The 16,912-nt window shown below is 31.8% G+C and overlaps 1 protein-coding gene across 5 annotated transcripts in view; it reads left to right on the forward strand.

Moving 5' to 3' along the window:
- The window catches only part of LOC134683323 (soluble guanylate cyclase 88E-like), a 184,018-nt gene that overhangs the window by 89,731 nt on the left and 77,375 nt on the right, over positions 1–16,912 (forward strand). For all 5 annotated transcript variants that reach the window (XM_063542541.1, XM_063542542.1, XM_063542540.1 and 2 more), the window contains exon 2: positions 439–492. The gene's annotated coding sequence lies outside the window, so the exon portion shown is untranslated. The remainder of the gene's footprint in view (positions 1–438; positions 493–16,912) is intronic.

A 16,912-nucleotide genomic window follows, 5' to 3' on the forward strand; every position in this document is an offset into this window, starting at 1 on the left:
AAACCCGAGGAAATTTTTAAACGGAAATTCCCTAATCAAATGTCAATATCAAAAGCTCAAACACATCAAATGAATTGATATCAATGTCATATTCCAGACTTAGTCCAGGCATTTTTCTTCAATAATAATATCGAGTGGAGGAGGTATACTTTGCCTTTACATCTCGTGCCAAATTGTGTTAAATTATTGATTAGGATTACTTTTGATTTAATCCTACTTTATCTATTTTAGAATGTCAAAACATAGTGGTGCATTTAAATAATCTTTGGATTTTTTTCAGGCAAAACAAATGTAAATGTCATGTGTTAACAGTGTAATTCATGAAAGTCTTGACCTTTACATTAAGATAATACAAACCAAAAATTGGCTGATTTTGACTTAATTAGTATCATAAGAAAGCAAACCTTTTAATAATCCGTTTTATTATTGTATTTTCAGATTAAGTAATGGACGGTAAAGGCGGTCAATAGAAGGAGAAAAGAATGTGAAAAGGTTAGTTATCTTTTTATTCAAATATGTTGTCTTAAAAGCTAAAAGATAATGCAAGATCATATTATTCATCAGTTTTCTAAGTATGAATACACAATTGCGAAGTTACTTATAATTAAAGACGTATCAAACTTATCAGAAATATCAAAATGAAATATTGTTAGCATTTGATTCTATTGTTAGATTTTGATAGAATACATTAATTATGATAATAAACCTTAACTTAATTTTAACGGCCTTTGTTTTACCTAACTATATTTTACCCCAGTAAATAAGTTTATTAAATTTACAAGTATTGTTTTCCCAAAAGATGCAAAGCAAGGAAAGATGAGCATTTTATTAAATTTGTCGTCAAACTAGATAGCCTTTTCACATTTCGTTTTTCTAAATGCTGTTTTATTTTATGCATTCCTTAAGTGTATATTTCTGCTCACGAGTATATCTGTAAATGATATATGACATATCTTCTTGGAGACCTTGAGGCAAATTTTAATCGACGAGTAAGCTTAGAGATTGCTTAATTTCAGAAAGATAACGACTTGATTATCACTGATTGCGTTCAAACTATTTTAAATTGTACACACTTGTGTTGTACCTTATTTCCGTATTTTTCTATTGCATTGATAATCCTTTTAAGCAGGTAAAGGAAATGCAATACATAAAGTAACAACGATTCTTTACTTCAACACAACGATTCATTTATCTTTATACTTTTCGGTATGTTTACCTGTCTTTATTCTCGAATTTAAGTAAAACGTTTCGAATGCATAATGACAGGCATTATAATATCATTAAATTCATGCCTCGGTTCACATCTTTTACACACATTTATGACATATAAGTACTTATGTGTAATTTATGGAAACACATAACAAATGGTATTTCAATTACTCAATTTATCATGACAAACAAATCATTTATTTGATGACATTATCTGCCTTTCATAAGATGGTTTAGGAAAATACATCTTCAGATACCAATTTTGTATAGTTTTCATACTAAGACAATTGTTGTAAAATCTCAAATTACAGGATTGACACCACAATCCTACAATAAACAATAGATAATTATTCATCAACAAACAAATAATTATTACTAAATATGTTACAGTTATTTTGTAAATTAAGTGATGTTTTATCTTCCGAAATTGCTACTGGAATTCTTACAATTCTTGAGTTGTACAATAGAATTTTACAGACCCACAAAAGATAATTAACCGTTTTGTTTTATTTACTCACTGTTTAATTCAGGAATTGAGAAAAGTCCATAAAAGCGCTCTGGTAGTTTTCTTGGATTTATCTATCTTAAGATTTGATTTAAATTTACATTCTCATTCAGTCAACCTTTATTGAGGAGGATTAAAAAAACATAAATATTGTCTTTAACTGCAGTTATAATGTTTTTTTTTTATAAAAACGAAGAATTATATTAAATCCCAAACAAATAGGTGAAAAAGTATAAAACTACGTCTTTACCAAATTACTTGCTTTTAAAAGTAACATACAGGACAAAAATGAGACCCACATTTCACCTCAGGATGAATAACGTAGATTATCTGAAGCTATTGCAATTACGAGCTCGAGGAAGCACACACGTATTCAAATACTGATGATATATCTAAGGACTTTTTTTATATAATTAATTGCAATTTAAATCATGTCAAGTTATGTTCAGAAAGTTTTGCATGTATTTGCATGTTTAAATATTTGAAATGTAGGTATGGGAAACTAATCTAGGGTTTGTTGATTTTTATCATTCATTTATGTTTTTCAAGTAGTCAAACTATCTGCCGTTTGTGTTTGTCAATTTTCATTAAAACATTTAAATATGTGGTAGTATAAGAAACAAAAACTGAATATAGAATTAACTTGGCAAAAATTAGATAAAATTGAGAATGAACATGGGGAATGTGTCAACGAGACAACAACCAGACAACAGAAAACTGAATACAGCCGAAAGCCACCAATGAGTCTTCATCACAGTGAGAAAACATCGGAGGCGTGCTTCAGCTGGTTCATAAACAAATATATGTACTAGTTCAGTGATCATGGAAGTCATACTTAACTCTGAAATATATAAAAGAAACTAAAATTAAAAATCATACAAGACCAAAAAAGGACAATGGCATCTCACTTGGGACAGGCACAAACTTACATCGGGGTTAAACATGTTTTTGAGATCAGTACCCTTCCCTTTACCTCTAGAAAATGAAGAAAAACAAACACAAATATGCTTATTGTGTAACAGCATACATAATGTGTAAGCTGTGTAACAGTAATATGACCTTTGTTACCATTCACACTATCTTTTTAAAATCAATAAAATTCTGTTAAAAAAATGTTTTTCAAACATGTTATTTTATATTGGAAATCAATTCTATATGTTAAACATTTATATGATTTAAACAGAATATCAAACACTATTTTTAATGGTTGTATACAATTTCCAACAACTTAAGAGATTGGAATAAATTTCAATTAAACATAGCGATTTTACAAAGCATGTGAATATTGAAGGTAGTTTTTTAATATAAAATGTTAATATTCTAATTCGTTAAAAAAAATCGCTAAAATTAAGAAATTGAATTAATTTGGAATAGGTTGTCTGAAAAGTTGTCATTATTGAATTGAAAGATTAATTTAAATGGCTTTTTAAATAAAATTTCAGATTGCAATTATAAACAGATTTTCGGGTTAGAAGATAATCGGAGTTATCCTTCTTTTTATTGCGTATTAGTTCTTTGTATGGTAGTAAGATCAGTATTTTATCCAGACCCATTTTCGTATACAAATCTGTTTGACATGTTGAAAAGATATCAACCCCATATTTATGTTATCAATGGAAAGATATGATTTTCTCTTAGATGAATACACCCAGAAAATATGTCATAAATATTTGATACTACTTAATAATGTTTTCTTGTCTATGTAAGGTCACTCATTAGACTCAATAATCTTACTCTTCTACTATTCCTTCATTTATAACAGCATTTAAGTCTTAGTATTAATTCGTATCTTCTAGTGCTTATCAAGACCTTTCTTGTGTGCTTGACGTTGCATTAGGGATGACTGCTTGTCATGTTTTGGAATTTCTGTCAGATTTTCGGAATCCCCTGGTTTTATCCATTTGAATGCCTTAAAAACAATCCTCACGAACCCCCATTTTTCTTTTTATAAATCTTTTACATGTATTGTTATAAGTAATTTTTAAAGTCGTATTAAATTTTATTTATTTTTTAATAGTATTTAAGAACTTTAACTGGTCAATGATAAAGCTATGAAAAGTCAAGAGAGAACATTTTCCCGCCAAAATTCCAATGGCGAATATCTCGAAAACAAGCACATTTACCCCTATTTTTGTTTTGCTTTTTTGACTCCTCATTTTATTCCTTATCAAGAAGTACTTGTTTTATGAAAAGTTATTTATTTTGAAACTGAGCAGCGAACATCCTTAATAACTCTTGATTTAAATGTTTTGACATTTTTTTTGTCTAAAAACCTTTTGGTTTGGTTGTCGTAAAAGGCATATCTTCACGAACATATGTTCTATAAAATTGAAAATGGAAATGCGGAATGTGTCTGTATTAGTTTGTGTCTTAACTATGTCTTCTATCATTCAGTGTGGTTTTGCCTTATTCATCATCTGAATTATATTGTTTTCAAATGATAGTCCTGAATGAACTATTTAAAATTTATGCAACATTCTTTCTTTCCTTTTTCAACTAGTATTCTAACCAAGTAATTGGTAGTGTGTATAGCGCGATATTTCATTTTGTTTAAACTGACTGATTAAAGATAATATTGGACTGACTCAAGATTCCACGATTTGATCAAATAATCAATCTCTGATTATCACTTCTGTTTGGTATAAGAAAAGCGTCATTTTTTAAAAACGACAGTCCGCTACATCTGAGAGAAAGATACGAAAATGAATGCATGATAATTAGGGACGAACCCCAAAAATATCTGACCTTAGTTCAATTCCATTATATAATGTCAGCCAATAAGTAAGTATCAGATTCCAATCCCAAATACTTGGATAATTCCAAATATATTTTCGACCTCTTTATGAGCACAGAGAGAAAAACTCTAGTTCCAAAAAACTGCCAAAAGGGACCTTACAAAAATTAAAGCACGATCTGTTGAATTCCTATGTTTCTAATGAAAAATTTATCCATGTAGCCATGTCTTTAACACATAGTTTACAATATGTCATTATTGACTGGGTAATATAAAAATGTTGCATAGACCCTTTTAGTGTTAATAATACAGAATTTTCATATTGTATAAGAATATACAAGAATTTTCAGATTACATGAGGAAAGGCTTTTGTGAATTACTGGAAACTGAACCAGTGGGAAAGCCAGTGACATTGAAGAGCTACTTCCGGTAGTCCCGCGGGAAAGGGGACATAATCTAAAAAAATTGAGGTGGCGCTGTAACCAGCGTGTAAACAAAAACGTAGCCTGTGCTTCAGACAATAAATCTATTAAAACAACGTATCATCCATCAGTATTTGAGGTTAATTTTTCATTAGAATAGATTTTGTCACACGACTGCCAAATTCGGTATTCAAATAAGTGCTCCGTTACTGAAATATGATAAACCAAAAGACTACCTCCGTTGATTTCCAAAAAACCGCGGGTAATCCCCACGACTACAAACAACTGACACAAATGCATCCTAAAGCTTTTCATTGGTCGAGATATAAATAAATGTGACCTAGAAACATATGGGCACATGACTATGTACAGGATTCCCCGTCACTCTGAGTCTTGTTTACATAATAAATACTTCAACCGGAGGTCAAAATTCAACATTTTTCAGACGTTTTGGGAGTTATTTCGGTGCAAAATCAAGCAAATTATGTCATATTTTACAAATTCTAAGCACAAAATTGATTGAGACAACGAAGGGTGATGATGTTTTCAGGATTTTAAATATATTTTACTTAAAATGTTGAGTGGTGGAAGGCTTGACACCGTCATTTGTTGATGTTTACAAGTTGCTCAAACTACTCGTATCACATTTGCTGTAGTTATTTAATTATGCTGCTGTTGTATAACAGATTTATGGGCGAGATTTATGTAGTACATTGAAACTGGTTTAATCTATGAACGAATCTGTCCATATAAATAACTTCCATTGTCTGGAAGTAGACCTACCCCCCTTTTTTCAACAACAAAAAATTCAGTTAGTCAAAAGTTGTTGTCTGAATAAGCATGCAAAAGTGCAAAGTGTAAGCACTCAGGTAGTCTTTGTTTTAAGCCAATTTTTAGGGTAATGGTTACAGTCATTCTTTGATTCTGTAAATTATTATAAATCTGAAATGTTTCAACTTGTCAATTTTAAAAAGTACATGTACCAATCAACAAATATTGCCTGCCTACTACTGATGCATCAATAATTTTCATATTTTGTTCTTGTTAATATAAAAAATACTAGGCAAGTGGGAAGTTAACACTCACACATGTTTATAAATGTCTGTCCTTACCATGCTTATCAAGCAACCTGATATACACTGCGACTAACTATTCATGTTTGAGTGTGTCTGGGCCCAGGGGCATATTTAACTCTTAGAACTTGAGATTAACATTCAATAGGAATGTCCAATGCCTAGTACATCAAATTCTTGATACATGTTAGAGCTACATGTATATGACCATTTAAAGCATTAACAAAATGCTATCACTTCCAATGTCTACTTTAAAAATGATATATGAATGTCTCGCTCTGATTTTGGTGATCCTGTTTTGTTGCATTGATATAACTGCTTGACCCACATTTTTATTTTACACCAATCTACAGGAAAACAAATCTTGGACACAGGATCTATAGTTTATTAAGAATCATACCATTCCTATATCTGTGTGCTGATTTTTCTGCAATAGAATACATTTCCACACATTTTACTCCATTCTAAAAGCACACAATTGTAATAATTTGCAAAATCATGTGTTTACATATCTAGGAAAAGGGCACAAAGACATCTCATTCATAATACTACACAAGGAGCAGGATCTGCTTACTCTTCCATAGGACCTGAGATCAATTATATATTGTGGGTTCAAGTTGATCAGTTTTCTTTTTTCTAATTTGTATATTAGTTTAAACTTTTCATCACAAAGTCTGATAAAAGAGATATGTATCTACTGAAAATGATTTATTTAGGTGCAGGGGTTACCACACTTTGAAATCTACATGGAAGCAAAACAGTGAAAGGTCATGTCATGATAGGCCCCTTGAGAGACCTCACTACGTCTAGGAGAAGTGAACAATTCTAGAAACTTTCCATTTAAGTCATTCAAACCTTATAAAGAATAAAAGACCATCATTTTTACTTTTTATATCTTTTATTTTTCTTATGTCTCAAATACTGCAGTACATACATGTATATGTCTGATACCAGTGACAGATCCAGAACTTTTTCTATGGGGGGGGGGGGGGGGGGGGGTTGCTGCTGCTGACTAACTTAATAACTTAAGAGGGGCCCGCTCCAGTGATTCCCTATTTAATCAACCAATTTTTTCCTTATGAAAGGGGGGCCCTATGAATATGCTAGCTTTGCATCTATGAATCTCAGGTTTTTCAATGACATTAAGTAATATTGTATTGCAACAGCATAGTGTCTCGTGTACATTTACCCCACGTTATCAATATAAAATGGTGGAGTGTTTCACATTGTATGTATATTTGAAAATATAAAAATGTTTATTAATAAAAGTTTATTAAATAATGAATAAATACAAAGTCATAAAAAAAATGTTAAAATGAAAAATATGTAAAAAGTATTTTAAACAATTAAGGAGAACTATTATTATAATTAAAAAGTTTTTTAAAGTAAAATCAAGTCAAATAGTCCTCCGTCCCATACATGTAAATCCTCAATATAGAAATCCTGCTCTTCTTATTCCTATTGTTATCTGAAAATATATAATTTATGCAGATGATATTATCAAATGAATTTAATTTCAAACTTCTCTAGAGTTGCTATATGATCGGTAAATTATAATATATTTTAATTGTCTACTGACAAAAACATGATCTTCTGAGTTCCCAATTTAAAAAAAAAAATGTTGAAAGGAAATACTGGAATCTGAAGGACCAATCCCGAAATCCTGAGCTAAAAAATACCCAATCCAGACGTCCCGAAAAAGGTCCTCTAGAAAAGGTAATAATTATACACACCAACAGATGTTTGGAGAAATTTTCTACTTATAAATTCATTTACTTAGTATCTAAAATTCATCACCATAATAACATATCAACCTTTATTTAAAAGATAACTTTTCATTCAATCATTCATATCTTTAATACTTCATACCAGTAATTGATAATAAATGTATCCAACGCCAATAAAACATGGCCACAACACCTAGCCAATACTGAAGGTGGCAATAAAATTCAACAATAAATCACATAATTTTTTTTTTAGCATGGAAGGAGGGACAACTTTATACTTTCCTACTGGTGAATATTTCATATACCTGAAATATTTAAAAGATATTTTACATGCCCATATGCACTATTCAGCAAAAATAATAGTACTGTTGTTCACATAGACAAGGGTCTGGATGGGGTGTTCTGCATTTCTTTATCATTTAATCCTTAAGTTCATTTGTCTCTATTTTTTTTATACTTTTTGTCCATAATTTCTCTTTCCTCAATATATAAATTTGCACATCAATAGTTCAAAATGATTTTGACCAGACCTCTGGCTTGCTGCTAGGAATATTTAGATTTTTTTCTGGGATGCATAGGAAGTCGTCCCAGAAAAAAAGTAGTCCTGTCAGACTTCATAATTATTTGGACTAGCATGTCATTTGCTCTATTTTAATTTTTTTCTTATTGATTTCATGGTAAATTTTCTCTATTCTTGTTCCTTTTGTAATAATTCTCTAATTCTTTATATGTTTTAATAGTCATAGTTCCTAGTGGCAGATCCAGGGATAGGGTTCCAGGGATTGGAATCTCCCTTTTTTGGGGACGATCAATGCATTTGAATGGGGACATATAGTTAAAACCCCCCTTTATCCTGGGGATAGTTATTTTTTTCCTTTATTTTTATTGTTTGTTTTTTGTCACACTTTTCAAAAATAAAAATGTTAACCTTTTTACTATTCGAGACAACCAAACAAATCAGCACAAATGCTTTACACAACTGTAAAAATTTAATTAAAATTTAAATTCTAACATTGACATGCCAAAATTGAAGTTTTATTCAAATTGAAGTCTCACCGCTGGAAAAGGGGCGTTTATTTACATGTGGTCTACGGAAATTTACTGGATTTCAGAATCGAAAAGAGGCAAACATGTAGCCATAATCCGATCAGATCAATAAATTATGTTATGGATAGTATTCATATCTTTCTACTAACCATTAAAAGTAATAATACTAGGATTTCGTGAGCTCAGAAACCTTAATCTGTAGAAAAATGGCGTCGATTTATGTGCTTCCTTTTCGCAGCCTCAGTTACAATTTGAGACGGAGTGATGGGTATTTATGCAAATATTTAGGGACTCCTATCATCATAGATACTATTTTTGGTCATGTTATATTTGAATAGCCAATAGGATGCAAATGTGTCAGTTATTTTCAGAAGGGGAAAACACCCGCCATATTTCTATCTTCCAAATCACAACGTCACTTGCCATTTTCAGATGTTCGTTTCTTGTAAAATAAAATCTTCTAAGAAGAAAAAATAGCATGGTCACCTGTAAAACTTACCTATATAACTAATTGATGATGAAATGACACAAGTTTAATTGTCTTTAATGATAAATTTCTCGAAAAATCACACGTACACGATGTAAACAAATTGCCGCGATGGCGCGATACTGTCGCCCTCTATGAAAAATCGCGATTGTCGCCCTTGATTTTTTGGCCGTTACGTCATATGGAAGGAGACGCAGAATCGATCCGTGGCTTTCCCACTGAACTGGGAGGTAGTGAAGGGTAAAATAAGATTTGCCGAAACATTGTAAGATTTGGATATGTAGTAAAACAATTGCTTCAAGTTTGAAGTATCCTAAGAAGTTGAAAAGGAGCATACTCATGAATACGTGGTAATCACAAAATTTGTTTTCGTGATTTGTTCTGTCCTTATGGCAATATATCGAAATTAAAATAAATAAAACAAATAAAAACGTGCAATTCTCGTGCAAATTGGTAACATTGTGCCAAGTATAAAGATTTGGATACTTCGTGCGTACGTTCCAGGTTCTCTTATGCATATGCATATAAAACATTAATCCTGGTACCTTTGATGAGTTTCAAATGTGATAGACACAACACTTCATGCTAAAGTAAACACGAACACATATTATGTGAATGTCATTTGTTTAAAACTACTATTTTTGAATAAAAAAGAGTCAAACATATAAATATAGCTATCAAACAAATCAATCGTACATACTGTTCATATACATGATACATGCATATGAGCATCGTTGACTATCATTCATTTGTGGTTGATCAATAATTAAATCAACATCATCAAAAGTCAATAAATGTTTGATATTCATACAACTGAAAATACAGTACCAACGCTGGAAGAAGTTCTGTTGTTTCTCTATTTAATATAGAATTGTATTATTTATTACTTTTGATTGAGAGTTAGAGAAAAGATATAGTTAAGATTTTGAGACGTGAACTAGGGAGTGCATGTAGTCAATATCAAACGAGAGAGTCGATTGTCGGGAAAAAAACTTTAGTCCTCTCAACTTTGTTTTAAGGGGTCAACATCTTTTAAAATGTATCACCTAAAATCGCGGTTGTTAGTTAAACCCAATTTTAAAAAAAAAAACACAAAAAGTACCAATTTTACTGCACCAGATGTGCATTCAAAGCTCTTTTTTTATTTCCATGATTTGTCTCCTTATTTATTTACAATATTGTTTGATATTATTTTCACCTAATGTTGAAGGTTTTGTAGAGCATGTAAATGCATCGTCAATGAGTGTTATACTCCTCTGTTTAATTGATTGATTGATTATTGGTAATATTTTGCACCTTCTGACAACACTGATAAAATTCTATTCTCGAAGGAAGCCGTAGTGTCCTCAGAAAGACCTTCTTCAGCAAAAATGGCAATCAAAGTCATTAAAGATATAAAAAAAAATATAATGGAGAACACGTACATGCTGGTGGACGTTTCGTCCCCGAGGGTATCACCAGCCCAGTAGTCAGCACTTCGGTGTTGACATGAATATCAATTATATGGTCATTTTTATAAATTTTTCTGTTTACCAAACTTTGAATTTTTCGAAAAGCTAAGGATTTTCTTACCCCAGGAGTAGATTACCTTAGCCGTATTTGGCACAACTTTTTGGAATTTTGGGTCCTCAATGCTCTTCAACTTTGTATTTATTTGGCTTTTTTAACTATTTTGATCTGAGCGTCATTGATGGGTCTTGTGTAGACGAGGCGCGCGTCTGGCGTATAAAATTATAATCCTGGTACTTTTGATAACTATTTACACCACTGGGTCGATGCCACTGCTGGTGGACGTTTCGTCCCCGATGGTATCACCAGCCCAGTAGTCAGCACTTCGGTGTTGACATGAATATCAATTATATGGTCATTTTTATAAATTTTCTGTTTACCAAACTTTGAATTTTTCGAAAAGCTAAGGATTTTCTTACCCCAGGAGTAGATTACCTTAGCCGTATTTGGCACAACTTTTCGGAATTTTGGGTCCTCAATGCTCTTCAACTTTGTATTTATTTGGCTTTTTTAACTATTTTGATCTGAGCGTCACTGATGGGTCTTGTGTAGACGAGGCGCGCGTCTGGCGTATAAAATTATAATCCTGGTACTTTTGATAACTTTTTACACCACTGGGTCGATGCCACTGCTGGTGGACGTTTCGTCGCCGAGGGTATCACCAGCCCAGTAGTCAGCACTTCGGTGTTGACATGAATATCAATTATATGGTCATTTTTATAAATTTTCTGTTTACCAAACTTTGAATTTTTCGAAAAGCTAAGGATTTTCTTACCCCAGGAGTAGATTACCTAAGCCGTATTTGGCACAACTTTTTGGAATTTTGGGTCCTCAATGCTCTTCAACTTTGTATTTATTTGGCTTTTTTAACTATTTTGATCTGAGCGTCACTGATGGGTCTTGTGTAGACGAGGCGCGCGTCTGGCGTATAAAATTATTATCCTGGTACTTTTGATAACTATTTACACCACTGGGTCGATGCCACTGCTGGTGGACGTTTCGTCCCCGAGGGTATCACCAGCCCAGTAGTCAGCACTTCGGTGTTGACATAAATATCAATTATATGGTCATTTTTATAAATTTTCTGTTTACCAAACTTTGAATTTTTCGAAAAGCTAAGGATTTTCTTACCCCAGGAGTAGATTACCTTAGCCGTATTTGGCACAACTTTTTGGAATTTTGGGTCCTCAATGCTCTTCAACTTTGTATTTATTTGGCTTTTTTAACTATTTTGATCTGAGCGTCACTGATGGGTCTTGTGTAGACGAGGCGCGCGTCTGGCGTATAAAATTATAATCCTGGTACTTTTGATAACTAACTACATGCAGTTGTGTGCAAATTCCAAAAATTACCAACTGCCAACAATCATTATAAAATCATTATTTTTGATCATTTTTGTATGTTAAATGTTCAGGGTGTGTGCTAAGTATATTTTCCCATCATCTAATTGATTTTTTCATGATGTTGTCGTCCTGCAAATAAGCAAGGATTGATTAAAATATTTTGTTATTGTTAGACGCACTTCAACTAACCTAACCCACTTATATTTCACGCATATAATGAATATTTGTTTTACATATTATATAATTATTTACATATTTATATTATTATATGTATAATTGATTTAATTTGAAAACGTACAAATACTTGACATCATTATATCAAACGTAACATTTTGTCACTTTTGAATGATTTGTGCATATTAGAAAAGGTTTGATGTCAATTGAACTTCAATTCGACGGTAAATTATTCGATATAAGACAGGATATTCACAACAAAGTCATTAAAAAAAACATAATTTAAACAGTAAAATTGTCAGTTATGTACAATTTTCAAACATTGGAAATTTGCGTAATCTCTTCATTTTTGCAGCATATAAACGTTGATATATTTTTCGAACTTTATTTTAATATATGTATGCTGTTCATATAGTAACGCTATTTTTGTTTGCTCATAACAATCATATCTTTTTTTTTAAATTTACATTGTAATAAAAGAGACACTCAATAATAATAAACTTGTGCTAATTTTTAAAAAGGTATTGTCAAATTGTAATATAAATTATAAAATCGCGTACTCCTACGAATACGAGATTCATCTTCAATACGTTTATTTTAGACTTCCCGTCAAGGATAAAGTCAATTTTGTTTTTTAGTTTTAAATACATTTCATCATGAAAACAGTTGTCCAGACCATCGTCAAAAGAAAACGCCGAGACGCAGAAGTATCCTTCAAAGACGTCATCTGAATTCCTTTTATCCCCCATTTAAATTTAGATGTTTAGATATTATCTTAAGAAGATCCTTGTAGAGAAAATTGAATCAATACAGGGATGGAAAGTTGAAGAAAGTCAGAAATATCAACCATTGCTAAAACAACTTTTAAAACCCCCTTCGTCGTTCTCCAAGTAGTCATTTATTTTCCTAAAATCATTGTAATGACACTCATCTGTTAATAGGAAAACGATTATATGACACCATTCAATTTTATGTGGATTAAACATGAAGTGTAAACAAATACAAACCAATTAACGATTATCGTATTATAATTTGATGTAACATATTGGCCTGTAAGCATTCTCACAAACCACAATCTCTATTTTCGATTTTCATAGCAGTGAAGTTGTTGATATCAGATAAATTGTAAATTGGTATGGGTTATCATTTACATCATGGGTTTTCCGAAACATGGATACGAGATGCATTAAAGGCAGTGATTACTGAACACAGATTAATAAGAGAATAATTGAAGATTGATAGATAGTTTAAGATACATATTTATTGTAAAAGTTATTGTTGATTTTACCACAAAAATGCAGGGTTTACCGTGATATATTTAAACAATCAACGATGTACTATGATATTAAAGAATGACTTTAAGATGCAGACAAACGTAATTAATGGCAAAAAGAAATGAAGAGAAAAAAAACCGATCAAAATTCCACAAAACATTGCTTAGAAACTAAGATTCCATGAACCCAAACCACAACAGAAACTTTGATACTACAGGAGAACAAATATTACCTTTTCCGCAAGTAACACCTGTCCGTAAAAACCCGTAGGAATATATTTCGCATTCGATGATATTATTATGGAAGTAAAAACTATGGCTCAATAACCTGTTATCAAAACCCCTCGTTTAATGATATCATGATAGAAAATAAAAACAAAATGGAAAGTTATATGGTAGGATATGGTTTCATCAGCGAAAATCAACGAAATAAAATTACATTTATTTTTTTAGTTGTATTTGGCAAAACCTTGCGAAATTGTGGGTTCTCACTTATCTTCAAATTCGTACTGTATTAATTTTTTTAGCGTAGCTGATGAGCCGTTTTTATACGAAACAAAATTTTCATTTGTTATTTTCAAAAATGAAATTGAGAAAGAAAATGGGGAATGTGTCAAAGCGACAACAACCCGACCATAGAGCAGACAACAGTCGAAGACCACCGATGGGTCTTCAATTTAGCGAGAAACTCCCGCACCCGTAGGCGTCCTTCAGCTGGCCCCTTAAAAATATGTATACTAGCACAGTGATAATGGACGTCATACTAAATAAAGACAACAGTAGTATACCGCTGTTCAAAACTCATAAATCCATGGACAAAAAACAAAATCGGGGTAACAAACTAAAACCGAGGGAAACGCATTAAATATAAGAGGAGAACAACAAAACAACATCGAAACGGACCAAGCATCAGACAAAATCCCACGAGAATAACACATATAACATCTAACCCAAATACATGAATTTGGGATAGACAAGTACCGTGCCACGTCTTATATTAATATCTCAAAAATAAAAGAAAACAACACAACACAACATTAAAATGCAACACACACAGAAACGAACAATAATATAACAATGGCCATCTTCCTGACTTGGTACAGGACATTTTTAAAGGGGAATTAAAATGGTGGGTTGAATCTGGTTTTGTGGCATGCCAAACCTCGCACTTTAATGGCAAAGTTAAATATAACATTGAAATGACAACATAATATTACAGGACTACAATACAAATAAATAGGAGAACATATTAGACAAAGAAACACATGATTAATAGATAACAAAAAGAATCAGGTTTAAAATCCAATACGTCAAAAACGCGCCTCGTCAACACAAGACTCACCAGTGACGCCCAGATATAAAAGATCGAAAGTGAAAAAAAGTACAAAGTTGTACAGCACTGAAGATCAAAAGTTGAAAAAGCTTGTGCCAAATACGGCGTAGTTTTTATGCTTGGGATAAGAACATCCTTATTATTTAGATCAATTAATGCTATTGTAAACAGTAAATTTTATCAAATGAATATGAAAGAGATATACATAATGAAACTGAAGTATTAAGTGATTACTGAAAATTAAACCCGAATACATAATGCTAAGACCAACACAAAATAGACACACCCGACTCAGTTCAGGCCTAAACGCAGAAAATCATAAATTTTAAAATGACGTCACATACGATGGCGAAAAGGCACAAACATTACGCCACATTTGAATTTATGAAATTTAGAAACAGCATGACGTCACAAATGAAAAACTATAATTCAAAAGTAAGATATAATTAGGATTTATTAGAACTTAATACTGATATTACATTTAAAAAATGTATATTTCAATACTTATTAATAGCAATTAACTATAATATATATATGTCCATTTTGTTATGAATCCAACTTCAAACGTAAATTATCGTACACAATTAAATATTATTAATAAAGGCGGTGATTAATTTTTCTTTTCGTGACTCCTAAATATTATAAAAAAAGACGTAAACACATTTGACAAAACCCGATGAGAATTACAAATATAACATTAAACATTTAAACTAAATACATGAATTTGGGATAGACAAGTACCGTAACACGTCTTATAGTAATGCGAATTCACATTCAGCAAAACAGTCACAATCGGGAATAAGTCACGTTTTGGTAATTAAAAGATTAGACGACATAATGACAAACCACAATCTACCATGTGGTAAAAATGTCCTGAGCTAGTTTGGTTAAAGACACATCGTATGGATCCATCAATTCGTGATGGTGTCCATTAAATAAACTCCGAATTATACACAAGAAACTAAAATTCAAAATCATACAAGACTAACAAAGGCCGGAAGCTCCTGACTTGGGATAGGCGCAAAATTTCGGCGGGGTTTAACATGTTTATGAAAACTCAACCCTCCCCATATACGTCTAGCCGATGTAGAAATGTAAACGCATAACAATACGCACATTAAAATTCAGTTCAAGAGAAGTCCGAGTCGGATGTCAGAAGATGTAACAAAAGAAAATAAATAAAATGACAATAATATGTAAATAACAACAGACTACTAGCCGTTAGCTGACATGCCTGCTCCAGACAGACCTCAATCAAACTGATTGAAAGATGATGTCTCCATCATATGAATATCAGGCATAATCCCTCCCTTTAGGGGTTTAGTATTATACTTTGATAAAATATATGAGAAGAACATAACCCTTGGATGCCAACAACTCAAATAAATGTGTTTAGTTCCGATGCAAAGACCATGTAAATGAATCAATATTAAAACCCAAATATGCAACAGTATCCCTCCCTAATAAGTCTACAAAAACAAACTCTGTGACCAATAATACTTTTATTCTATAAAGAATAGTATGATATGAAAAAAAACTTTTTTTTACTTCCATACAATCATTAGCAGGTTGAATTAAGGAGCAGAAGTAAGGGTTCAACAGTACATCTGTCAAAAAAGTGGAAACGATTTTTTTGGCAGCTATTTATGCATGTGCCTACTTTTATTGATTTTTTGTATGATTTTTGAATTCAAAGCAAATATTTGTTCGATATACCTAGTATCTTCGTCTTTGTGGCATAATTGTCAACTTACTTTAAGTGAATTCCTTTGCGTTTTTGAAAATATTCGTATTAGTACTCATGGAGTCTTCATCCCTATGGTTTATCCGAAAACAAGTTTATTTGCTTAGAGTTGGATGTATTTTTTTTTTATTCAATTTAAGATAAATTACCACAAGGATTGATGTCCTTTACCAATTGCCTGTACCAAGTCAGGAATATGACAGTTCTTGTCCATTCGTTTTTTATGTGTTTTGTTATTTGATTTTGCCATGTGATAATGGACTTTCCAATTGGATTTTCTTTTCAGTTCAGAATTTTGTGATTTTGTTTTTTAGCTCACCATTCCGAAGTAA

Source organism: Mytilus trossulus, chromosome 9 (assembly GCF_036588685.1).
Source record: "Mytilus trossulus isolate FHL-02 chromosome 9, PNRI_Mtr1.1.1.hap1, whole genome shotgun sequence".
Classification (NCBI taxonomy): Eukaryota; Metazoa; Mollusca; class Bivalvia; order Mytilida; family Mytilidae; genus Mytilus; species Mytilus trossulus.